The 27,785-nt window shown below is 45.3% G+C and overlaps 1 long non-coding RNA gene across 2 annotated transcripts in view; it reads right to left on the bottom strand.

The window, feature by feature from the left end:
• Positions 1-23,960: 23,960 nt before the first annotated feature.
• The window catches only part of LOC119977714, a 67,688-nt gene continuing 63,863 nt past the window's right edge, over positions 23,961-27,785 (bottom strand). For both annotated transcript variants that reach the window (XR_005463269.1, XR_005463268.1), the window contains one exon: positions 23,961-24,448. This is a non-coding gene — a long non-coding RNA (uncharacterized LOC119977714). The remainder of the gene's footprint in view (positions 24,449-27,785) is intronic.

Genomic DNA, 27,785 nt, shown 5'->3' with positions numbered 1-27,785 from the left:
AGAAAATGTCAAAATAGACAAGTCCCCTGGGCCAGATGGGATTTATCCTAGGATTCTCTGGGAAGCCAGGGAGGAGATTGCTGAGCCTTTGTCCTTGATCTTTATGTCGTCTTTGTCGACAGGAATAGTGCCGGAAGACTGGAGGATAGCAAATGTTGTCCCCTTGTTCAAGAAGGGGAGTAGAGACAACCCTGGTAATTATAGACCTGTGAGCCTTACTTCGGTTGTGGGTAAAATGTTGGAAAAGGTTATAAGAGATAGGGTTTATAATCATCTTGAAAAGAACAAGTTGATTAGCGATACTCAACACGGTTTTGTGAAGGGTAGGTCATGTCTCACAAACCTTATTGAGTTTTTTGAGAAGGTGACCAAACAGGTGGATCAGGGTAAAGCTGTTGATGTGGTGTATATGGATTTCAGTAAGGCGTTTGATAAGGTTCCCCACAGTAGGCTATTGCAGAAAATAAGGAAGTATGGAATTGAAGGTGATTTAGCGGTTTGGATCAGTAATTGGCTAGCTGAAAGAAGACAGAGGGTGGTGGTTGATGGCAAATGTTCATCCTGGAGTTCAGTTACTAGTGGTGTACCGCAAGGATCTGTTTTGGGGCCACTGCTGTTTGTAATTTTTATAAATGACCTGGAAGAGGGTGTAGAAGGATGGGTTAGTAAATTTGCAGATGACACGAAGGTCGGTGGAGTTGTGGATAGTGCTGAAGGATGTTATAGGATACAGAGGGACATAGATAAGCTGCAGAACTGGGCTGAGAGGTGGCAGATGGAGTTTAATGCGGAAAAGTGTGAGGTGGTTCACTTTGGAAGGAGTAACAGGAATGCAGAGTACTGGGCTAATGGCAAGATTCTTGGTAGTGTAGATGAACAGAGAGATCTCGGCATCCAGGTACATAAATCCCTGAAAGTTGCCACCCAGGTTAATAGGGCTGTTAAGAAGGCATATGGTGTGCTAGCCTTTATAAGCAGGGGGATTGAGTTTCGGAACCACAAGGTCATGCTGCAGCTGTACATAACTCTGGTGCGGCCACACCTGGAGTACTGCGTGCAGTTCTGGTCACCACATTATAGGAAGGATGTGGAAGCTTTGGAAAGGGTTCAGAGGAGATTTACTAGGATGTTGCCTGGTATGGAGGGAAGGTCTTACGAGGAAAGGCTCAGGGAATTGAGGTTGTTTTCGTTAGAGAGGAGAAGGCTGAGAGGTGACTTAATAGAGACATATAAGATAGTCAGAGGGTTAGATAGGGTGGACAGTGAGAGTCTTTTTCCTCGGATGGTGATGACCAACACGAGGGGACATAGCTTTAAATTGAGGGGTGAGAGATATAGGACAGATGTCAGAGGCAGTTTCTTTACTCAGAGAGTAGTAGGGGTGTGGAACGCCCTGCCTGCAATAGTAGTAGATTCGCCAACTTTAAGGGTATTTAAGTGGTCACTGGATAGACATATGGATGAAAATGGAATAGTGTAGGTCAGATAGGCTTCAGATGGTTTCACAGGTCGGCGCAACATCGAGGGCCGAAGGGCCCGTACTGCGCTGTAGTGTTCTATGTTCTATGTTCTATGTTCTAAATGCTGCCCTATTTAGCTAAATGCATAGGTCCCGTGGCCGTGTTCAACAAAGAGCAGGAGAGTTCTCCTGGTGACCTGGCCAACATTTATTCTTCAAACACCAACACTGAAAAAAACCCCCAGATTATCGCAGACTAGCTCGGCCAAAAAGCCTGTTTCTGTGCTGTAAGTTCCATTTAGTCTGGTCATTTACCTCATTGCTCTTTGTGGGACCTTTCTGTACAAATTAGCTTTCATATTTTCCTTGATTCAAGTTATAACTGATCTTTTTCGGACATCCTGAAGCCATCAGATTCATTTTAATTTTTTTCTTTTCCAAAGAGATCTATTATGTGGTCCACCAATGAAAATTAATTAACAAGGCATTTATTTTAATTCTTTCACCGTTTCATTCTTTCAACATTTGCTGCCCATCCCCAAGTGGGCTTGAGAAGGTCATGGTGAGCCATCTTCTTGAACCGTTGCAATCTAAATAGTCCACTGTGCATCGGTATTGGAAGGAGTGAGTGTCGAGGCGTGGGGTGCTAATAAAGCGGATTGTTTTGTCTTCGGTAGGGGTTGAGCTTTTTGAGTGTTGCTGGAGCCACATTCATCCAGGCAAGTGGAACATATTCCATTGCTCTCCTGCCTTGGGGATGGTGAACAAGGTTTGGAGAGTCAGGAGGTGAGTTACTCACATCTAGATTCACAGTCACTGACCTGCTCTCAGTGGCTTTGAATCCAGATGTGAGTAACTCACTGAGTCAGAAGCCGAGAAATTGTTCGCCAGTGAAGCAGATAAGGCAACATTGATGGAACAAGTGAACAAGGCTTGGGAAGAGGAACTCTTCCAGCTGAAGCAACTGAGGGAGGATGAGCGAAGAACCAATGAGGGAAATCTTCGCCAGATGAGGATGAAAATCACGGAGGAGCAAGAGGAAGTGTTAAAGGAGCAGTGCAAGCCTTGGAAAGCCTGATGGCTGAGCAGAAGGCTGTTTTGGAAAAGGTTTTCCAGGAGAAAGCTGAGTTTATGGAAGAGCAAATTCATCACAGTATTTATATGGCCACAGTAGCCACAGTATTTATATGGCGAGTCCAGTTCAGTTTCTGGTCAATGAAAACCCCCAAGATGTTTGCGGGATTCAGCAAATGTAATGTCATTTAACATCAGGGGGAGATGGTTGGATCCTATCTTGTTGGAGATGGGCATTTCCTGGCACGAGTATGGAGCAAATGTAAATTTCCACTTTTCAGCCCCTTTCCATTTTCCAGGACTCGCTGCATTGATACGTGGGCTGCTTTAGTATCTAAAGAGTTTTGTTAATCAGTGAACACCTTCACTTCTGACCTTATAATTGAAACAAAGTAATTGATGAAGCAGCTGAAAATGGTTGAGCCTGTAACACTACCCTGAAGAACTCCTGCAGAGGTGTCCCGGGACCATCTTGGTTTGTACTTTCTTTGACTCAAACAGGTTTCCCCTGATTTTCATTGATTTCAATTTTATTAAGGCACTTTGATGCCATGCTTGGTCAAATGCTGTCTTGCTGTCAAGGGCAGTCAGGCTCACCTAACCTCGAGAGTTCAGATCTTTTTGTTCATGTTTGGACAGAGGCTTTAATGAAATCATGAGTCAAATGGTTCCAAGTGGAATCCAAGCTAAACATCAGTGAGCAGATTATTGCTGTTTAAGTGCTGCTTGGTAGAACTGTGGATTACACCTTCCATCATTTTGCTGATGATTGATGTAGTTGACCAGGTTGGATTTGTCCTGATTTTCGTGGTGAGGATGTACCTGAGCAATTTTCCACATTGCCGGGTAGATGCCAGTGTTGCAGCTGTACTAGAACTGCTTGACTAGGAGTGCAGCTTGTTCTGGGACACATGTCTTCAGCACTATTACCAAAATGTTGTCTGACAACTGTAGAATCCAGTACCTACAGCTTTTCTTTGGAATCACATGGAATGAATAAAATTGGCAGAAAACTGGCAGCCGTGATGCTGGGGACCTCAGGAGATGGCCATTGTAGATCATACACTTGGCACTTCTAGCTGAGGTGGTTGCAAATGGTTTAGCCTTGTCTTTTGCACGGATGTGTTGGGCTCCTCCTCCTACTGGTTGTTGAATTAACCTCCACCATTCACAGGAGGATGTGGAGGGCTGGAGAGCTTCGATTTGATCCATTGGTTGTGAGATTGTATAGCTCTTCACATGCCACTTATTTTGTTTTGCCGGTATTATAGTCTCATCAGGTTGACACAAGAGGCTGCATTCTCAGAATCTGGAGCTATGTCCCTATGCCGACATGGGAATGGTGGCATTTTACGGCAGAAGAACTGCCGCAAAATGGCCACTGATTCCCTGTTTTGCTGGGGGCTAGCAGGACGGCAGCATAGAGCACCCGGCTCAAGCTGCCGATACGCCCCAGAGAATTGCGGGGTCCGTGGCCGCACATGCGCACGGCGGCGGACGCTCGCGATCCCGGCCCACAAAATAGTCCCCTCTTTCTGCCAGCTCACGTGCCCCAGAACACCCCTCCCCCCACCCACAGTCCCCCCCACTGCCTGCGGATCAGCCCTCCCCCAACTGTGGCGGCGCTGGACTGAGTCCGCAGCTGCCATGCCAAAATCTGGATGGGTGAGACGATGAGAGACCCACGCCGTCGGGAATTTGGTCGGTCGGGCCGGAGCATCGGGGGGGGGGGGGGGGGGGGGGCAGGCCTCAGGCAATGTCCTGTCAGGCACCGGCCCGTTTTACTCGGTAACTTGGGTTCTCCAGCCGGTCATCGAATTCGATTTTGGCGTCGGCGACCGTAGAATCCAGTTCGACATTTTTAAGTATGCCTGGTATTGCTTCTGGCATGTTCTCCCTGCATTCCTCATTGACATAGGGTTGATGTCCTGGCCTGATGGTTGAGTTTTTTTTTATTCATTCAAGAAATGTGGGCTTTGCTGGCTAAAGCATTATTTATTGCACATCCCGAATTACCCTTGAGAAGTCGGTGGTGAGATGCAGTCCATGTGGTGTGGGTACACCCACAGTGCTATTAGGTTGGGAGTTCCAGGATATTGACCCAGCGACAGTGAAGGAACAGAGATATATTTCTGAGTCAGGATGGTGAGTGGCTTGGAAGGGAACTTCCGGGACTTGGTTATCCCATGTATCTGCTGCCCTTGTCCTTCAAGGTGGTGGCGGCCATAGGTTTGGAAGGTGCTTCTTAAGGAGCCTTTGTGAGTGATAGGCTGGGCTATGAGGTTACAGATTGTGGTTGAGTACAATCCTGCTGCTGATAGCCACCTCATGGAAATCACTAAATCTAGCACTAAAACCATCCATTATAGGTTAGAAATGCCCACTTTACAGATATATCTCTGTAGTTTGAGTTTGACTCATTTCCCAAAGTTTGCATTCTTTGCCATGGCCTTCCCTACTTAAATTCATTGTGCCTCTTCATGTATGATGCCAAAAGCACAATTGGGAATTCTGCATTGAAGTAAGATTTCAATCCTCCTCAATTATGGTTTGTACATGTATGATCTCAATGTCTTTTGGTGCTGTTTATATCGAATATTATTGCTCCTCGCAGAAACACTCAATTTTAAGTTTATTTACAAAACATCCTCGTTTATATTACATGCACGTTAGAAGATGAGGAATGTGATAGGACTCTAGTTATTGTGAAAGGATCACATACTGAAGGAGGAAATAAAAGGCATAGATTATAAAGTGATTGTGCAATAAAATACTGAAGGAAAACACTGCAGAATCATGAAAAAATGTGGGGAGAGGACTGAAATAAATAAGGAACTAAAAAAAGAAAACAAGACAAGAAACCAACAGGACAGAGGTAGCTTTGCAAAGGGCAGTGCACAACAGGAACTATGGCACTGATTACAAAAGTAGCCCAGAGCCCAAGGGATAACAGTGGTCGATGTACTTAAACACCAGACGAATAATCTCCTGTTTAAAAAAATCTTTCCTGGAATATGAACATTGCCAGCAAGGCCAACATTTGTTGCCTATTCCTCATTGCCCTTGAGAAGAACTTAAGTAAATTTGGGTCAAAACCTACAGTGCCAGATGTATATCCACTGCTTGTGTAAACCAATGCTCAGCCCTCTTTATTACCAACAGGAGTGCTCTTGGTGGGTCCCTACTTTATCTATTGTTACTTGCACTTCAAAGCCCACCCCTCTCCCCGCCCCAAACCTTGACTGTGCTCTGAGCTTTCATCTGTCTTGATTAGAAACCACAGTTCCCCATTGCACCTGATTGGGCACCATCACCAAGCCCACCACATCACATGCTGCTGTCTTTTGCTGAGTAACCATATAAGTTGCTCATCGTTCTCTTTCAGAAGTTACCTCATCTGTTTCTCTCCTTAGGCAGTCAATTTCTCTAACTTTCTCCCAGTTCTCTTTCTACACTTTCATAACCTTACCAGGACCCCACACATGCCTCCACATATCTATCCCTTCAATAATTCACGGCAATTGTCTCCTCTCATAAAAATTGTAGTCATAGAGTCATACAGCACAGAAAAGCTTCTTTGCCCATTGAGTTCTGTGCCGGTCAAAAGTAAACACCTAACTATTCTAACCCCACTTCCCAGCACTTGGCCCACAGCTTTGTATGCCTTGGAATCACAAGTGCACATCTAAATCATTCTTAAATGATGTGAGGATTTCTGCCTCCACCACCCTTTCAGGCAGTGAGTTCCAGCTCCCACCACCCTCTGGGAAAAAAAGCTTTTCCTCACATCCCCCCTCTAAACCTCCTGCCCCTCACCTTAAATCTATGCCCCCGGTCACTGATCCCTCCACCGAGGGGAAAAGTTTCTTCCTGTCTATCTATGCGCCTCATAATTTTATGCATCTCAATGATGCCCCCTCAGTCTCCTCTGCTCCAAGGAAAACAATCCAAGTGTATCCAATCTCTTCTGAACTAAAACTCTCCAGCCCAGGCAACATCCTGGTAAATTTCGTCTTCACCCTTTCCAGTGCTATCACATCTCTTCTATAATGTGGATTCCAGAACTGCAGACAATACTCTAGCTCTGGCCTAACCAAGGTTTTATTAAGTTCCAGCATAACTACCGTGCTCTTAAACTCCAGGCCTTGGCCTTGCCTTCTTAACCACTGTATCCACCTATTCTGCTACCTTAAGGGATGGGTATATATGCACACCAAGGTCCCTCTGATCCTCGGTGTTTCCCAGGGTTCTGCCGTTTATCAAGTATGCCCTTGCTTTGTTTGTTGAGCCCGAGTGCATCACCTCAGACTTATCCGGATTGAATTCCATTTGCCACTGATCAGGCCATCTGGCCAACCCGTCTATATCCTCCTGAAATCAAAGGCTATCCTCCTCACTATTTTCCACAAACGTACAGGTCAACCCTCCTTATCTAAATCATTTATATAAACCACAAACAGAAAGGGCCCCAACACTGATTCCTACAGGACCCCACTGGACACAGGCTTCCCGTCAGAAAAACACCCCTCCACCATCACCCTCTGCTTCCTGCCACTCAGCCAATTTTGGATCCAATTCACCACATTTCCTTGAATCCCATGGCTCTTACCTTCATTGTCAGACTCTCATGTGGGATCTTATCAAAAGGCTTGCTGAAGTCCAAGTAGACAGCATCCAAACACCTGGTCACCTCTTCGAAAAATTCAATGATGTTGGTCAGACGTGACCACCCCTTAACAAAACCATGCTGACTGTTCTTGATTAATCGCTGCCTCTCCAAATGCAGATTAATACTGAATCTCAGAATTGCTTCCACTAATTTCCCCATCATTGATGTTAGACTGACTGGCCTGTAGTTTCCTGGGGCGGGATTCTCCGACACCCCGCCAGGTCGGAGAATCGTCGGGAGTCGGCGTGAATCCCGCCCTCGCCGTCCTCCGAATTCTCCGGCCCTCCAAAAGCCGGCGAGGCGTGAGTTGCGCCGCCCGCCCCGTAGAATGGCGGGAACCGGCATGACTTAATGGGCCCCAGGGCTGCCCGAATTCTCAGGCCCGCGATGGGATGAAGTCCCGCTGGTTTTTTGCCGGTCCCGCCGGCGTGGATCTGACTAGGTCCCTTACCGGCGGGACCTGGCGGCGCGGACGGGCTCCGGGGTCCTGGGGGGGGGGTGCGGGCGATCTGGCCCGGGGGGTGCCCCCACGGTGGCCTGGCCCACGATCGGGGCCAACCGATCCGCGGGCGGGCCGGTGCCGTTGGGGCATTCCTTTCCTACACGTCGACTGCGTCAGCCTCCACGATGGCCGACGCATAGGTGACCTCCTCCCACACATGCGCGGGGATGACCCCAGCAGCTGCTGATGTTCCCGCGCATGCGCGTACTTGCGCCGGTGGGTGGACTCCCTTTGGCCCCGGCTGGCATGGCGCCAAAGACCTTCCACGCCGGCCGGTGGGGCGCAAACCACTCCGGCGCCGGCCTAGCCCCTGAAGGTGCGGAGAATTCCGCACTTTTGGGGCGGGCCGACGCCAGAGTGGTTCACGCCACTCCGTCCCGCCGGGATCCCCCGCCCCGCCGGGTACAGGAGAATCCTGCCCCTGGTTTATCCCTTCCTCTCTTCGTGAATAATGGTGCCACATTGGCTATCCTCCACCTCCGGCACCTCTCCTGTGGCCAGAGTGGAACTGAAAATTGTTGCCAGCACCCCTACTATTTCCTCCCTTGCCTCACTCAACAGCCCGGGATATATTTCATCTGGCCCTGGAGATTTGATTACTTTTAAGCCTACCAGACCACTCAGAATCTCCTCTCTGTCTATGTTAATCTCTTTAATTTTATTACAGTCCTTCTCCCTGATTTCTATACCCACACTGTCCCTCTCACTAGTGAACACTGACACAAAGTATTCACTTAGAACCCTACCTACATCCTCCAGCTCCAGGCACAAATTACCATTGTGGTCCTTAATCTCTTTATCCTTAATCCTTACTCTTTCACAAGTTATTCTTTTACCCTTAATGTACTTGTAAAACAATTTAGGATTTTCCTTTATTTTACCTGCCAGTATCCTTTCATGTCCCCTTTTTGCTTTCCTAATTTCCTTTTTAAGTTCCCTCTTACACATTCTATATGCTTCTGCTGTTTTGAGTCATCGATATCTGTCATCAGTCTCCCTTTTTCCTTTTTAACCAGTACTGTGTATCCCTTCAATGGATTTGTTAGTCCCACCCTTTTTATTGATTGGCACATGTTGGCCCCCTATTTCCTTCTTGAATACATCCCACTGTTCTGTTACAGATTTACCTAAAAGTGTCTGCTCCCAGTCCAGCCCGGCCAAATCATACCTGATCTTATTAAAATTGGCCTTCTCCCAGTTCAGAACTTTAATCTCAGGCCCTTCCTTGTCCTTTTCAATAACATTATTGAACCTAATGGAGTTATGATCACTGTCTGCAAAATGCTCCTCCACTGATACTTCAAACACTTGCCGAGTTTCATTACCGAAAATTAAGTCCAGGACCTTCCCCTCTCTCACAGGTCCTTCTACGTACTGGCTTAAAAAAATTTCCTGTAAGTGTTTTAAGAATTCTGCTCCCTCTAAACCTTTCACACAATGGCGACCTCAGTTAATATTGGGGAAGTTGAGACCCCCATTATCACTACCCTATTACTTTTACACTTTTCTGAAGTTTGCCGACATATTTGCTCTTCTATTTCTCTCGGACTGTTAGGGGAGCCTATAGAACACTCCTAGATTTGTGATTTTTGGTTTTTAAGTTCTATCCTTATGGTTTCAGTTGAAGAGCCTTCCAAAATGTCATCCCTCCTTACTGCTGTCATTCCCTGATCAAAATTTCGATATCCCCTCTTTTTTTACCTCCTTCCCACATCTCATCCTCATTACAAATTTCAACATGTTTTCAGTTAGGCTATCAGTAATGGTTTTCCTTTTTCTTTGAATCACTTTGTTGCACATTTCATCAGATTTCCTGCCCAATCTACCAAGGAGTTGATGACACTTATCCACAACTGACAACTTGTCTACCACCATAGTTTTGAGAATCTTATTCCTCACTTGAATACTTCCCTCCCCTCCACACTTCTCACAGTCTGCCCACAACCCAAAATACTGCAGCATATTTCTTTATCAAAATTCTTTCCTTCTATATGTAGTCAGCTTTTATATTGAGTGCTTTTTTAAGTGTCTTTTTAAGTACCATCAACATTAGCTTGCACCTGAATTCATCTTCTACTTTTCTTTTCCAATCTTTTTCTCTCCCAAATTCAACTATCTCATTGGCATGCACGGCCATCCCTTTGACCTGACGTGCATATTAAGCTTTGCCACCTCAAGGTAAATTCATTTGCAGTCATTTAGAACACATGTCCATTGATAGAACCATCAATTCACGAGACACGTGCTTTAAGATATGAACAGTGGTTTTAATCTACTTACTACAGAGCCAGCCTGTTACCCGTTGAACTCTTGATGAACTGCAGGCTGGCTCTGGACACGGTTATTTATACAGCAGTCAAGGGGGAGGAGTCGTGGGCGGAGCCAAGGGTGGAGCCCTGTACAAACTCCTGAGCATTCCCAGAGCTACTCCCCCTAGTGGTCAGATAACGCTACTGCGCTTACAATGGTATTGGTAAATACAGTGTGAATTACTACGTTACATTCACCACATCCATTGTATTCCTTTACTTTCTCCATCTTTCTATCCCTGAAAAATATACTCCTTAACTCGCTCAATGGCATCCTCTTGATTCCAAATTCTTCATCCTTCGGTTTGCTACCCATATCTCTGCCAAACTGCCAGCCGGAAACCATACCACAAATTGCATGTGACCAGCTTAGTTGCCCACCTCTAGCTTGACTTTCTTTAAAAAAAATTACAGTATTACCATCACTGAATTCCCCCAATCAACATTCTGGGGGTTATCATTGATCAGAAACTGAACTGGACTAGCCATATTAATATTGTGGCTACCAGGGAACGTCAAAGGCTCGGAATCATGCGGTAACTGACCTCCTGACACCCCCCCCCCCCCAAAGCCTGTCCACAACACCAGCCAGGACAAAGTAGCCCGTTTGATTTACACCCCATCCACAAACATTCACTTCCTCCACCGAGATATGCATTGTCCCAATGACAAAGCAGGTTGAGTTCTAGTATCTGCCTAGGTCAGTGTGGGAAACTGGATGACACCAGGGATTCTGTGAGTGTCTGGCTGTTAATCATGAACCTCCTGTGTGATGCCCAGCCACCATACAGATTGCAGTGCCCGTGCTCTGCACTTTACAATCCCTTGGGAGCTTGCTCGTGTCTGTGGAGTATTTCTGCTCACGTTGACTTAAGTGATCACCCACTATGGTTAAGTGTCTGCATTGCTTGTGGTATCTATGGAGAAGCTGATCTACAATACCATATTTAGATTGACCTCTTGGGCGGAAACCTTGGCTGGGATTCTCCAAAATCCTGGCCAAGTGTTGAGGCCAGCGTCAAAACCGGCACGAGTGACACCGGAGTCAACGGGCCTTCCTAAGCTTCCTAGGGGACTAGTATGGCGGTGGAGTGCCGGGGGCCGGCGTGGACCCACACATGAATGTGGGTTGCCGCCACCGCGCCGGCCCCCGGGCAATATGGTGGAGCACTACAGGGGCCCGGCGCAGAGGAACAAAGGCTCCCCCCCCCAAATTAGCCTGCCCACCATTTGGTAGGCCCCGATCGCGGGTCTGGCCACCGTGGAGGCCCCCCCCCACCAGGATGGCCCCTGCAGCCGGAACTCCAAGGTTCTGCCGGGTAGGACCATATGTAACCCATGCCGGCGGGACTCGGCGGAACTCGGGGCACTCGGCCCATCGAGCATGGAGAATTGCCGGGGAGGCCCGGCGCTGGATCGGAGAATCCCGGCCCTTATACTTGGGTATATTCTGCGTCCGCTTTCCATGCTCCTCAGAAGCCTTGGAGCTTTGGGGCGGATATGGGCAATATGTTCATTACAGTCAAAGAGAATGCTTCCACTCTGAGACAATTGTGAAATCCAAGGCAATAGCTTGGTCTCCTTTGGCTCTGAAGACAATATCAGCCATTGATTGCAACTTTGTTGCTACATAGATGGCAGTGTATTCATAACGCATCAAGCAGAGGCAAAACCGTTAATGCATGGTGGCATTTTAACCATCTCTGGGGAATTCAAGGGGGCAATGAGGGGTTCATGGTCAGTCTCTAAGTAGAAGGGCAAACTCATCAGATAGTCCGAGAACTTCTCGATGGCCCATGTGACAGCCAGTGCTTCCTTCGTGAGCCAGTGCTTCCCTCTTGATGGTGGTGTCATGTCATTCTATTTCAACAAATGCTTTGGAGGCCAAGTGTACAGGCTTCCTGTTGCCATTCTTCTGGCGTTGGACAAGAACAGCACCAAGGCCAGTTGAGGAAGCATTGGCAGCTGTTAAGAGTGGGTAATGTTAGATTGTAGTGTGCCAGCGCACATTAAGAGATTCCCTGCCTTTAATATGTTGAGAGGGTATGCTTTATAAATAATTGAAGGAACAAAAAACAAGATGTAGCTGATGCTGGCAATCTGAAATAAAACAGAAAATGCTGGAAACTGTCAGCAGGCCAATAAAATTCTGTGGAGAAAAGAAGGCACGGTTGATGTCTATGATTCCACCTTCCGACCTATCAGGCTAACCGGCCTGTTAAGTGCTTCCAACATTTTCTGTTTTTATGTGGGAATTCAGGCTATTCCCTTTTGAATATTGGAGGAAGCAAAAATTGCTCCCTAATTTTAGTTGATGACTTCTTCAGGCTGTAATCATGTCCATCAGTTTCTCTAATCAGGTTTTATACTGAATAGCTTCTTGCAGCCATATTTTCAATTCAACCTTCCATTTTCAAAGCTTGATCAGATGCACTGAAAATTTCTTTTTCTTCCCCAAGGTGAATAGGTTTATTTTCTCTTGAGCCTCTATTATTTTGCTATTCTTTTAATTTACCAGCAGAAAAAAAAATTTGCATGAGAAAATAGTTATATATCCAACATTTTGAGCAGTATGATGCAGCAGTGCTTAAACAAGCCAACCAATCTCTGTCTTTGAAGACCAAGTGTTGTCTAATCCACTGTCTGGAGATAGAATTGGCTGGCCGAAAGAAGACAGCACGAGGTACTGGATAGAAAGTATTCCGCCTGGAGGTCGATGACCAGTGCTGTCCCGCAGGAATCTGTTCTGGGACGTCTGCTCTTTGTGGTTTTTATAAATGACTTGGATGAGGAAATGGAAGGGTGGGTTAGTAAGTTTGCCGATGACGCGAAGGTTGGGAGAGTTGTAGATAGTGTCGAGGGCTGTTGCAGGTTACAACAGGACATTGACAGGATGCAGAGCCAGGCTGAGAAGTGGCAGATGGAGTTCAAACTAGATAAATGTGAAGTGATTCATTTCGGAAGGTCGAATTTGAATGCTGAATACAGGATTAAAGGCAGAATTCTTGGAAGTGAGGAGGAACAGAGGGATCTTGGGGTCCACATAAATAGATCCCTCAAAGTTGCCACCCAGGTTGATAGGGTTGTTAAGAAGGCATATGGGGTGGTGGCTTTCATTAACAGGGGGATTAAGTATAAGAGCCGTGAGGTTTTGCTGCAGCTTTATAAAACACTAGTTAGACCACACTTGGAATATTGTGTCCAGTTGTGGTCGCCTCATTATAGGAAGGATGTGGATGTTTTAGAGAGGGTACAGAGGAGATTTACCAGGATGCTGCCTGGACTGGAGGGCATGTCTTATGAAGAAAGTTTGAGAGAGCTAGGGCTTTTCTCACTGGAGCGAAGAAGGAAGAGAGGTGACTTGAAAGAGGTGTACAAGGTGATGGGAGGCATGGATAGAGTGGATAGCCAGAGACTTTTCCCAGGGCGGAAATGTCTGTCTTGAGGGGACATAGTTTTAAGGCGATTGGAGGAAGGTATAGGGGAGATGTCAGAGGTCGGTTCTTTACACAGAGAGTGGTGGGTGCGTGGAATGCACTGCCAGCAGAAGTGGTGGAGTCTGAGTCATTAGGGACATTTAAGTGACTCTTGGACAGGCACATGGACAGCAGTAAATTGAAGGGGTGTAGGTTAGGTTGACCCTAGATTAGGATAAATGGTCGGCACAACATTGTGGGCCGAATGGCCTGTACTGTGCTATACTGTTCGATGTTCTATCCCTTATTAAGCCGCTCTGGGCAGCTTCTAAATTTATGTGCAAGAGATTTAAAATCCACAAATATTTTGATCTCATTAAACTATATTCAGAAACGTGTCTGCTCTCTTCTACCATCCAGGAGCACAGTGTCTTTCCTTCTGGCTAAAATAGCCAAACATATTAGACTTACCTTATGATTAAATAACAATGATAGAACAACCAGAATACTTAAGGCAGTATTTAATTGTATTCCGGTTCTTAAAAATTCCTGGAGAAATTTAACATACCATACTCATGTCAAAACTGTTGAACTTTGGAATATTGCCAAAACAGATGGAGTCACATTATGCTTCTTCACAATGGTAGCAATGGCAACTAAGTGGTTCTTTTTGTAATAAATTCGTTTGCAACCTATTAATGAACTTTAATTAGATAAGAAACTGGCATACATTACAGGCCAACCTCCTCGGGGAGGACCTATTTACATGTAGCAGTTCATATTTATCATTATTCTCAGAGCAAAAGCTCTGAAAACTTGCTGTCACAGACAAAGAAGTCACCCGCAGCCTAAACATACATATTATCCTTTGTGTTCAAAGATTTGACCAGATTGTCAGAAAAACCTCAGCACAAATCACTGTGGTATTAATCCCATATTGAGGTAACTGCTGATATTTCCACAAAACGTAGTGATGAATGACCAAATAAACCTTTTTACTGGTCTTATTAAAGGGAAAAATGCTGACCAAGATACAGGAAAACTCCCCTGTTCTTCTTCAAGTGGTGCTTTGGGATCTTTCACATTTGCTAAGAGGGCAGATGAGATCTCAATTTAGTGTGTCATCTGAAAGGTGGAACTTCTGACACTGAAGCATTCCCTCAGTACTGTACTGGAGTGCCAGCCAAAATTGCTGAAAGCCTAGAAATGTAAGTGAAATGGGTATAGTACTGCCTATGCTTCAATGGGCCCAGTTTGGCAAATGAAGGGCATGTGGTATGCATGTGCAATGCAGACCTAAAGGGACTACTGGAGGGTGCCAACCACAAAGTAGGTTTGGGGGTTTTTTTTTTTGCTGACTTATTGTGCAACAGGAATAGTTCTCCCAGCTCCAAATGAAAACCAGAGGGTAGTGTCAGTCCTCACTCACACCCTCTTGATTGTCTTCATGTATCCCCAGTTAACTCTGGGTACGAGTGGCACATGTAACTTACTAATGAGGTGGTTGGATTAATTCTTCTAGCTGTTAAAATACAAGATTTATGGACCGTAAGTAAGTATCAAGTTTTCTTACTGCAATGGTATTTCTTTTCACACAGTAGTCAAATTTAATGGACTAATAAGCCATCTCTTTGGGGTGTATAAGGGTAGTCAAAGAGATTTAGTTGGTGTTGACTAAATCTTTGATGAAGATTATCATGTGAGACAACACATCTCCTGTTTAATGTCCCAATCTATTATTTTAACAAATTACTACCCCCTTAATGTTGTTGAGATGTTAAAAACATGCTTGTGTTTTGCAACAAATTTTCTGTGGCAAAATAGGTTTGGAAAGTAGAGACAATAGGAGTAACAAAGAGGCTTAGTAAATTCATCTGCAGACCAGTGATTAGGGAAAGCATCTTTCAACTAATAGTTTTATAAAAGTCATATTAATAGAATTTTAGTAAGTCAGCTGAAACTTTGCAATGTGTGATGGAAACAACTGGTTTTAGAACAAATGGAAGTCAACATTTTCCTGTATATTTCCATTGTGGTTAGATATATCAAAATTTATGGAACTAAAATGACTCGAGTCATTTACTTTACAATTTAGATTTGAAATAGTGCAATCTGATAGATTTTACCATAAGGATCCCTTGGTGCATTTCTAATGGAGGAAATATAGTAAGGTGGAAGCCATGACTCAAAGCACTGAAAAATAATGGTAATGTGCAAAGAAGTAGGCTGATGAGAGTTAATTACTTGCTGAGTGAGCAGTGTTCGTTAATGTATGAATTCATGGTCATTCTAGAATGCAACAGGTATGGACCGAGACTGACTGGTCACAGCTGATAATGACAGATGTGATCAGGCGCTAATGATAATGTCTCATAGTAACTGACCACTTAAATGGTTAAGAACTCAGCATGTGCTTGTTATCATCCAATGAGGCGTCATTGAACATCTGTTAGTGTGTTGTTAATGTTATATCAACTGGGACTAAGGTAAATAGGTACTTGAGCCTTGATCTTCAGAGCTGTGATGTTGAGTAATAAGAAAATAAGGAGTTAATTTTTTCCCTATTCTTAATAAAGATAAATATTTAATCTTTAGTGTTGAGTTCACGGAAGCAGCCACATGGGGAACATTGGGAACACGAGGCTTATTTACAGAGGTATAGAAATACATGTCTACAGGTTCCAGAAGGACGACCTGTGCCAGGTTCATTCTCGAGCCCAGTTTTTATAATCTGGTTTCCTGTCCTGCTGATAAGGAGGCTCCGGCCCTTCACAGGAAAGTTCATACTCCATGAGACTCACGGGGAACCTAATCAGCCTGGAATCGTGCAGGTTACAACATCTCCCCTCCCCCCCCCCCCCCCCCCCCCCCAGTCCTAAAACATATCCGACAGGGCATTGTCTTGCTTCTTTGACTTTGTCTATAGATACGTTTCTGGAACATACCCCTTTATTCACCCGAGGAAGGAGCAGTGCTCCGAAAGCTAGTGATTTGAAACAAACCTAAACCTGTTGGACTTTAACCTGGTGTTGTAAGACTTCTTACTATATCCGACAAAGAGTAGGAGCTCTGCACCTCTTAGCCCGCAGCTGTCTCTCTGCCGTCGTCATGGCAAGGCCAGGTGGCATATAGCGAGCTGGCGACTGACACTTCCTCATTGAACATCACGGCAAGACCACCAAGAGTGGTAGACTGCCCGTCAGAAACACCTGGCGGCAGAACCTCCATGGCGGATTCGGAGTCCTCGGCATGGTGCATCTCAGTGTCAAGACCCCTTGGCACTGGGGCAGATGGATGCGGGCCGAGCTCCTCCAAAAGGAGGATGCACATCAAGCGGCTGCTACTGCGGAGATAATCAAGGTGCCTATTCGATTAATGGTCCTTACACATGCACCCAGTACAGCACTGGCCCGATCTGCCGCATGATAGTGCCAGGAACCCGCTTGGCCGGTCTCCGAACATGGACCTGGTTGCCCAGTCTGAACCCTCGAGGCGGGGCACACTCGACAGGGTAATACCCCAGTGGTCCTGCCCATGGCGTGCCTTCCAACCAATGTCAGGCAAAGACAACCCGAGGTGAATTTGAAGCTGCCGTCCCATGAGAAGTTCTACCAGTGCCTTGCCGGTGGTGGCATCCGGTGTGGAGTGGTAGCAGAAAAGGAAGCGTGCCAAATGTGTGTCACGTGACCGTTTGCTCATGCCACACTTGAATGTCTGGGCCACTCTTCCAGCCAAAACATTTGAAGCGGGGTAATATGGGGCAGTGCGTACATGGCACACTCCATTCGTCTGCATGACATTTCTGAACTCTGCACTAGTAAACGGTGCCCCGTTACCGGAGATTAGTACCTTTGGGATGCCGTGTGAGCTGGACGAGAGCCTGAGCTTCTCGTCATACGCTCTCAAAGTTGCCGATGACACTATTGAACGTCCAGCCATTTAGAGTGTTCGTCGATGAGGAGGGGGAACATCGGCTCCTGAAAAGAGCAGGCAAAATCTACATGGAGATGTACCCATGGCTGACCCGGCCACTACTCAGTGCCGTAGTTGGGAGCTTTTACTGCTCCTGGCACAATTTGCCCTGTTGGGCGAGTCGCTCAATCACAGTGTCAGACCCAGCCACCACATGTAACCTTTTACCTCAGCAAACATAGTTTCCCACAGCACCCCTCTTCCCCTCCCACGCCCAGTTCTGTTTTTCTTTTGAGTAAATTGTGCAGGGGAGGCCAACATAGTCACAAGGCCCAGGATGAATTCTCCATAGTAATTTATGAGCCCAGGAACGAACGGAGCTCTGTTGCGCTTCCTAGCACGGGGGCCTATTGGATGGGCCGCACTTTGTCTTCAACCAAGTGGAGGCCGTCCTGGTCTACGCGATAACCCAGATATATCACCTCTCGGGCGTGGAAAAGGAACTTCTCTCTGTTGAGGCGATCACCGGACTCTTCAAAGCAACAGAGTACTTCATCCAGGTTATTCACATGGTCCTGTTCAGAGGTTCCCATCATGAAGACATCGTCCAGATCAACCAACGCACGCGGCATCCCCCACAGAATATTCTCCAACAACTGCCGGAAAATGGCATTGGCCAAAATAATAATAATAATCTTTATTAGTGTCACAAGTAGGCTTACATTAACACTGCAATAAAGTTACTGTGAAAATCCCCCAGTCACCATCCGCAAGCTCCTGTACACCGAGGGATAATTCAGAATGTCCAATTCACCTCACAACCATGTCTTTCGGCCCAGGCTCTTCCTCATCTAGATTGGGTGAGGTGCCCCAACCCATCATCAGGGTCCTCGGCCACCCCAGCCCAACCCCCAGTAGGCTGCAGCCCAGGATGGAGAACCAAGCTGACCTGGCAAAGGGGGTGCCGTGCTCCGGTGAGGGACGCGTCCTAAGCTGAGGACTCCAATCCCTTGCAATTCCTGTACACCCTGCTCTGCACTTTCCCATGACAGGGCAATTTCCACAGCCCGTTTGAGGTCCAGCTGCGGCTTGGTGAGCAGCTTCTGCTGCGTCATCACATTATGTATACCGTAGATCAATCTATCCCGCAACATCTCGGAGACGACGGTGCCATATTCGCAAATTAGGGGCTGGTTTAGCACACTGGGCTAAATCGCTGGCTTTTAAAGCTGACCAAGGCAGGCCAGCAGCACAGTTCAATTCTCGTACCAGCCTCCCCGAACAGGCGCCAGAATGTGGCGACGAGGGGCTTTTCACAGTAACTTCATCGAAGCCTACTCGTGACAATAAGTGATTTTCATTTCATGTTTTCATTTCAAATTCTGCAAGCTTCCGGAGAAGCACCAAGAATTCAGTTACGGACTCCCCAGGGATCCGCTCGGCTGTATTGAAGTGGCAGTGTTAGACGATGACTGGTGTTGGGGTTGAAATTATCTGCCACAAGCTCTACTAGGTCTGCAAACGACTTTGTATCTGGAACAGCGGGGTATGTTAGGTTCTAAATCACACTAAAAGGTGGATGTTCCACCAGACCGTCTAGCGGATCATGGTCCAATTCATGGCCTGAAAAAGATACCGCATCCGCTCGACATATTGTGACCATTCTTCAATACCTGCATCAAACGTGTCTAGCTTCCCGAAGTGCATCATCGCTATGACGGGTGAACTGAATTCCAGAGTTTTGCGGAGAGGCGACTGGGGAAAGCGAAAATGACGCTGTCTGCAGCTCCACTTAATCCTTGTCACCTGTGTTGAGTTCACAGAAGCAGCCACATGGGAAGCATTGGGAACTAAAGTTTTATTTACAGTGGTATGGAAATATTATGTACCCAGGTCTCAGAAAGGACTACCCGTGCTCTGCTCACATTCAAGCCAGGTTTTTAAATAGTCTGGTTTCCTCTCCTGCTAATAAGGGGGCTCCACCCCTTCGCAGGAAAGCTCATAATTCACGAGACTCATGGGGAAACCTAACCGGCTTGGTCCATGGGTCTCATATAGGTTACAACATTTAAGATAACTGAAGTACTCAAACCAGCAGTGCACAAGTTGTCCAGCAAATTCTCCAACATTTCACATGAGCAACAGTAACAGCCACAATGAGAATAATGGTCGATGTAATTTTGTGTACAATTGCTCTGAATTGCTGTTGAGGCCTCTTAGCCAGAAATAATAAGTTATTTAATTGTACTTGATGCCAACATATTCAAAAAATAGATTCTTCCACGAAATATGTTGGGCGGGTTTCTCCGTCCCACCGTGCCAGATTTCTGGTTCAGCATGCCATCGGGAGTCTCCATTTCACCGGCTGGTCAATGGCAATTCCCATTGTGGGGCAGCCCCACGCTGTTGGGAAACTCTCGGGCTGCCGGCAAAACAGAGCATCCCGACGGCGGAGAATTCAGCCTCTTAGGGGCTGGTTTAGCACACTGGGCTAAATCGCTGGCTTTTAAAGCAGACCAGGGCAGGCCAGCAGCACGGTTCAATACCCATACCAGCCTCCCCGAACAGGTGCCTGAATGTGGCGACTAGGGGCTTTTCACAGTAACTTAATTGAAGCCTACTCGTGACAATGAGCGATTTTCATTTTCATTTCATTATATTTCAGTAAGCCTGTAAATGTTGAGCTCTAACCAGTTTGTTCTCTATTAGTGTGTTAAATTATTAAAAATTGTCTGTAGCATGCACATACATGGTCTACAATTTTTTTCCTTGCTTTTGTGTCATCAGTTACCATTGTAAATTATTTTGAGAATTATTCCATTCAATTTTGCTATGTCAACTGTCATGAAGTACCTGCAATGCTCAACCACTAGTTGGCTCTGTGGAGCCAAGTTTCTGAAGTCTCTGTATCCTCATTCCTCTCGATTACAATGCCACCTTGTCCATTTATAAAAAAAACTATCAACTGGCCTAGGACAACATTTGAAAAAAATACAATGCTATCAAGTTTAATTTTCAATTTTAAGGGTTTTGTAAAACTGTAATTAACATATCTGTTTCAAAGTGTTGTACATTAGTTTGTTTTTAAGGTGCAACTATTTGAAAATCTAGAACAAAATAATAATAAAAACACAGTACAATAGTTTTATGGCACAGGGTGCTTTCAGTATTTTCAATGACACATTAATATTTTGCTTCAGTATTCACTAGAGAGAGGGACCTTGTTGCTCATGAGAACAGTGTGAACCAGGTTAATAGACTTAAACAGTTGATATTAAGAAGGAGGACGTGCCGGAAATTTTGAAAAGCATCAGGATAGATAAGTCCCCTTGGCCTGACGGGATATACCCAAGGTTACTGCGGGAAGCGAGGGAGAAGATTGCTCCACCGTTGGTAATGATCTTTTCGTCCTCACTCTCCACTGGAGTAGTACCGGATGATTGGAGGGAGGCGAATGTTGTTCCCCTTTTTAAGAAAAGGAATAGGGAAATCCCCGGGAATTACAGACCAGTCAGTCTTGCGTCTGTGGTGAGCAAAATATTGCAAAGGATTCTGAGAGATAGGATTTATGATTATTTAGAAAAACATAGTTTAATTAAAGGTAGTTAGCATGGCTTTGTGAGGGACAGGTCATGCCTCACAAGCCTCATTTAATTCTTTGAGGATGTGACGAGACACATTGATGAAGGGCAGTGGATGTGGTGTGTATGGATTTCAGTAAAGCTTTTGGTAAGGTTCCCCATGATACGCTCATTCAGAAAGTCAGGGGGCATGGGATAAGAGGGAAATTTGGCTGTCTGGATACAGAATTCGGTTGACCAAAAGAAGACAGCAAGTGGTAGTGGATGGAAAGTATTCTGCTTGGAGGTTGGTGACCAGTGGTGTCCCGCAGGGATCTGTTCTGGGACCTCTGCTCTTTGTGGTTTTTATGAATGACTTGAATGACGAAGTGGAAGGGTGGGTTAGTAAGTTTGCCAATGACACGAAGGTCGGTGGAGTTGTATAGTGTTGAGGGCTGCAGCAGGTCACAACAGGACATTGACAAAATACAGAGCTGGGCTGGGAAGTGGCAGATGGAGTTCAACCTAGATAACTGTGAAGGGATTCATTTTGGAAGGTCTAATTTAAATGCTGAATACAGGGTTAAAGGCAGGATTCTTGGAAGTGAGGAGGAACAGAGGGATCTTGGCGTCCACATACATAGATCCCTCAAAGTTGCCACCCAGGTTGATAAGGTTGTTAAGAAGGCGTATGGTGTGTTGGCTTTCATTAACAGGGGGATTGAGTTTAAGAGCCGCGAGGTTTTGCTGTAGCTTTCTGGTTAGACCACACTTGGAATATTGTGTCAAGTTCTGGTCACCTCATTATAGGAAGGATGTGGATGCTTTGGAGAGGGTGCAGAGGAGATTTACCAGGATGCTGCCTAGTTTGCAGGATAGGTCTTATGAGGAAAGGTTGAGGGAGCTAGGGCTTTTCTCTTTGGAGCGGAGGAGGGTGAGAGACGACTTCATAAAGATTTATAAGATGAAGAGGGGGATAGATAGAGTGGACGTTCAGAGACTATTATATATTACATGTATAGTTTATCACTGGAGCGAAGAAGGAAGAGACTTGACTTGATAGAGGTGTACAAGGTGATGAGAGGCATGGATAGAGTGGATAACCAGAGACTTTTCCCCAGGGCGGAAATGGCTGTCACGAGGGGACATAATTTTAAGGTGATTGGAGGAAGGTATAGGGGGAGATGTTGGAGGTAGGTTTTTTTTACAGAGAGTGGTGGGTGCGTGGAATGCACCGCCAGCAGAGGTGGTGGAGTCAGAATCATTAGGGACATTTAAGCGACTCTTGGACAGGCTAATGGACAGCAGTAAATTGTAGGTTAGGTTGATCTTAGATTAGGATAAATGGTCCTCACAACACCGTGGGACGAAGGGCCTGTACTGTGCTGTACTGTTCTATCTTCTTTGTTTTATTAATTTTTAAGGTCAATATATACTGCTCATGTCCAATTGCTCGAGGAAGTGGTGAGCCCTTGCATATACCTTGAACTTCTAGGGGATAGCGGGTGTGGATTCGGGGGGTTCTGTTGAAGAAGCTACATCATATAAAACTACCAAACAATTTTGAAATATTACACTTTATTTCAAACTTGACTTCAATATCCCATATGTTGCATTCAGAGTATTATTTTCAATCATTAGAATATTACACCTTGCTTGAATGTTAAACATTAGTTTAATGTGAATACTTAAACAAGTGTTGCAAGTTCAATTATTATAGTATTTGTCTGGACATCTAAATCATTGCCTTAGCCATGACCATGTATTTTGCTCATCATAAAAATATTCAGGAATATAAAGTATAAACAAAATGCTCCATTCGTTGTTGTTCTGTCCAAATAATGTTAAATCCTCACCTGAAAGCAAATTCATTTATCCATTATATAAGGGATCAAGGAATAGAAATGATGAATTATGCCAAATATGAACTAAAAAAACACTAAGCAACAAATAGCAGGCAAATAAACTTATCAACGGAACAGTTTATAACTTTCATCAAGACTTTGACTTTAATTTTGGGAGGGAGTGTCAAATTGTGATGCATTTTATTAGTACGATTATTAATAACTACAAGAAGTTTATTTGTATGAATAATCAAACATTTCAATTTGTGATACTTAATTCCAAAGTAAAATCATGCCTTTTTATAAGTTCCTTTGTGCTCACTCTATTATTCCAGCTAAGCAAAGTAGGGCAACAAAATTAATTTGGCAAATTATACAACAGATCTTGGAAATTGCTTACACGGTAAATATTGTTAGCTTTGTTTGCATTACTAATATCAAATTATATACTCCAGGGAAATTAAATCTAACAAGAAAAAGCTGGCTATTAAAGACATGAGACCTGGTGGAGCCTTGAAGCTCTCTAATGGACCCTAATTTGAAATGGAAAACACCAAAATATATTTTCAAACTTTTATTTCAGTAATAAATGGGAGCCTGGCGATTAATAATGCAGCAGTAATGGTAACTATCAAGTTCTATTCCACCCCGCCTCTTTGTAAAAACAATCAAAGCTACCAACAAGATTTGAGGAAGGGGTTGCTCAGCGATATCAAGGCCAAGATAATGGAACATTTTATTCAATAACTCATTATCCATCTATTAAGCAGGAGAGAAGTTGTCTGCTGATATAAGTTAAAGCAATTCACTAAGTAAGACGTAAATGTATTAGAAATGTGGAAACCCCAATCCAAAAATAAATAGTAATTAACAATATCCTCTTTGATATTATTCAAAATTTCTTGCATTTACTTTCTCAAACAAGTTTCTCTGAATGTAAATTTATCCCTTAATAACTTAACATAAACATGCTTAGTCAAACAACTGTCAAAACTAATACTTTTCACAAAGGAGGTGATTTCAATCTAAACAACCCAGCAGAAACAGGGTATTTTGGATCAAACATTCAGTCCTTAGCCTGCCCGATTTCATGATGACGGTAATGCATCCTAAGATTGGGCACATTGAAAACAGGCATCGGCCCAAAACAAGAGCACTTCTGCAGGAGGTCAGGTTAAAATTACCCTTCTGGTCTCAAAATAACTTCCAGAAAACTTCAAAGTTATTGTTCTATTTATTCTGGTCCGACTCAATTCAAATGCTTTTGTCTATATATTGAGATAACACCATTATAACGGCACTTTTAGATTGTATTACAAAATTCAACAGAAAGCTATTCATCTCATACTACAGATTACGCATGAGGCAGAAAATTTGCTTCTTTCACCAACAAAGCAGTGCCTTTAATCCAGGTAGAACTTCCAGTTACCAAATATGATGGAGATAGGTGCAACTCCGATCATGGTTCTGAACATTGGCTAACGCAGTCAGAGCCATTTCTGCAGGGTTATTCATAATAATCAATTGTGGGATCATTAAAAATGGCCAATGGCACGGTCATTATGCAATTCCTTCACTGTCATGACCCGAACTGTGTGTGTGCGCTAAGATTTGTTTTCTGAAATCGTTTTAGATTTCCAACCATCCTTTAATTTCTCTCTTCCTCTTTTCATTCCATGGTTACACTTAGTTGGTTTATGTCCCTAGATATATAAATACACAAAAATAAAAATCAACAGATTGTACTGGTCTATGGCTGGTGCCATTTGTAATCTTTTGGCCCTGCAAAATAACAGAAAAGCAGGAAATTCCAAATTCCAAAAGTTTATTCAGTGATATCACCAGCTTTTGTACTTTAACATGTTGCAATCAGAACATATGGTACAAAGAGGTGGGGAATATGTCACAATGTGATCACTAGACCTAGGCTGCTAAGCACACACCAGTTAGTTCCCATAAAAATTTATACAAGTTATTTTAAAACTATGTGATATAAAGCAGGGCAGCAGGGTAGCATGGTGGTTAGCATAAATGCTTCACAGCTCCAGGGTCCCAGGTTCGATTCCCGGCTGGGTCACTGTGTGGAGTCTGCACGTCCTCCCCCTGTGTGCGTGGGTTTCCTCCGGGTGCTCCGGTTTCCTCCCACAGTCCAAAGATGTGCGGGTTAGGTGGATTGGCCATGCTAAATTGCCCGTAGTGTCCTAATAAAAAGTAAGGTTAAGGGGGGGGGTTGTTGGGTTACGGGTATAGGGTGGATACGTAGGTTTGAGTAGGGTGATCATGGCTCGGCACAACATTGAGGGCCGAAGGGCCTGTTCTGTGCTGTACTGTTCTATAAAGCGGTACGGGAAGCAATCTGCCCGAAAAATCCAACTCCTTGTCATCGGTTTTGTTCAGTGTTATGAATGTAATTTTGACTCCAAAATGGCATCCACGCATGTACACTTCTGATGTAAGTTGTAACAGCTCAGGGTGAGGGTAGCGTGTTAGCATGCAAGCAGAGTGTATCTGCTGGAAGTATGCAAAGAAGGAAGATTGTGATATAAATCAAAGTGTAATGCAAATTTTACTTTGTTCATTCACAGAATGTGGGCATTGCTGGTACAGCTAGCATCCCTCACAGCCCTTGAGAAGGTGGTGAGCTGCCTTCTCGTAGCTTGCTGGCCATTTCAAAAGGGCAAATGTGAGTCAACCACATTGCTGTGAATCTGAAACCACATAGCAGCCAGACTGGACAAGGATGACACATTTCCTTCCACAAAGGGCATTACTGAATGTTCACCAATACTGATTTGAACTCATGTCTCCAGATCATTTTTGCATGGTTGGTCCATTAACTGAACCACCACACAACGCAGGGCAAGAGCAGGTAATGGCCCAGACTTTGTAGGAAAAACAATGGTGATGCTACTAAAGCATACTGATATTACTGGAGAAGTTCTAGTAGAAGGGTATTTTGCACAGGAATGGTGAATGTGAGACTCGAAACAGTACCATCCACATTGCAATGTAGAGCAGACTTATCTGACTTATGGCACGTGGGGCCGGAAGCCTCTATTTTCATCCCCCAGAGCCAATTTTCAAAATCCTGCTCAAACAGGTAAGTTTGAATTGGAGATTCTGCATGGAGCTGCTCTTCTAAACACAGACCCTTTATCTCCAATGGTGGGAGAACATGAGAGAAAAACAATTTGTGATTGGAGAAGCAACAAAGACCAGCTACGATGTGTTCGGGGCCCGGGGAGCCAGGAGAGGGCAGCCCACCAGCAGGGAGCAAAGGAGCAGAAATACCAGGAAGCAGGGCCCCTGAGTGGAGCCCACTGGTGTCTGAATAGGTGAGTGACTGGAGACTGTGTGAGAGGATGAGAGAGTGGCTGAGGGGGGAGAGCGAGTATATGTGTGTGGAGAGGGTGGAGAGAGAGTGTGTGAAGGGTGGGGGAAAGTGTTGGGGGAGAGAGGGAGGTGAAGAGGGGGGGAGGAGAAAAAGGTGTGGGTGTGTGGAGGGGGCAATGAGTGTAGGTGGGATCTACCGGTCGCATTGAAATGAAATGAAATGAAAATCATTATCCCGTTATGGGCGGGATCACTTTTTGGAAAATCTGCACATTAGAGTGAGACAGCAAACCTCACTCTAATATGCATTCTCACAGTCTACCAAGGCATGGGTTCTAACTCTCTCTCCTTGGAGACCTCAGGCAACCTCCATTCAGTGCTGGTCTCTACAAATAGGGACCATATGGAACGGCGTTGGGTCTCCCAGGGGATTGGATGCCCCCAGGTGCATGCCCTCTGGGCAGGTTAGTACCCTGGACCTGCTGCTGCCACCTGGGCACCAGACTGGCAGTGCCACCTAGATGGCAGCCTGGCACTGCCAAAGTGCCCAGGTGGCATTGCCAATTGGCTGGGGCACTGTCAAGGTACAAGCTTGCACTTTTTAAATGGTAGTGATCGGGCCTGGAGTACTCTGCGCAGGTGTGCGAGGGTGCAGTGACGGAGGCCCGGAGACCCTCTTACAGTGAGTAGGGGCTTGGGGGTCGCGTTGAGGGTTCGAGAGATTGGGACGCCGTTTAAAAATGGTAACCCAATGGGGGTTGGGGGGGGGGGGGAGTTGGGGGGGTGGGGGGGAGTTGGGGGTGGGGGGGGTTGGGGGTGTGGGGGGGGGGGGGGTTGGGGGGGTGTAATGTGCAACATTACACATGAATCCAAAACTGTTATGAAATGAAATAGCTTGCTGAACCAAAAATAAATAAAGATGAGTATTAGAGTATAACAGGGTGAGTGTGGTTCGCTCTATTTCACTCCCAGCCTCAGGAGCTCACTCACTCAAATAATAGTAATCTTTATTGTCATAAGTAGGCTTACATTATGAAATGAAATTAAAATCGCTTATTGTCACAAGTAGGCTTCAAATGAAGTTACTGGGAAAAGCCCCTAGTCGCCACATTCTGGTGCCTATTCGGGGAGGCTGGTACGGGAATTGAACTGTGCTGCTGGCCTGCCTTGGTCTGCTTTCAAAGCCAGCGATTTAGCCCTGTGCTACACCAGCCCCTAACACATAGAACATAGAACAGTACAGCACAGAACAGGGGTGGGGGGGGGGGGGGTGGGGGGTGGGGGGGGTTGGGGGGGTGGGGGGGGGGGGGGTTGGGGAGGTGGGGGGGTGGGGGGGGGGTGGATACGTGGGTTTGAGTAGGGTGATCATTGCTCGGCCCCCCCCACCTCAAGTTGAAAAGTATGGACAACCCTGATGTAGAGAGTTGTATGATGGACAAGATATGAGCGCAGTAGTGCACAGAGAGTCTGATGTAAGTCAGCATGATGACAGTACCTAGGCAGGACTGTACCTATGTGTTACCAGTAAACAGTTTCATTTCCCCAGATTGTAACATTGAAGATTTATTTTTAATTGTATTTTTTACTTTTTCTTTTAGCTCTAATTCACCTTTCTGTCCTTCTCTTTATTTTACTTTCTATACATGATTTGCCAATGACACACACACACTTTCTCGCTCACTTCCGCCCTCTCTCCCAATACACTTG

The sequence above is a fragment of the Scyliorhinus canicula genome, chromosome 14 (genome assembly GCF_902713615.1).
Source record: "Scyliorhinus canicula chromosome 14, sScyCan1.1, whole genome shotgun sequence".
Lineage (NCBI taxonomy): Eukaryota > Metazoa > Chordata > Chondrichthyes > Carcharhiniformes > Scyliorhinidae > Scyliorhinus > Scyliorhinus canicula.
This window is presented reverse-complemented; position numbering and strand designations above follow the sequence as displayed.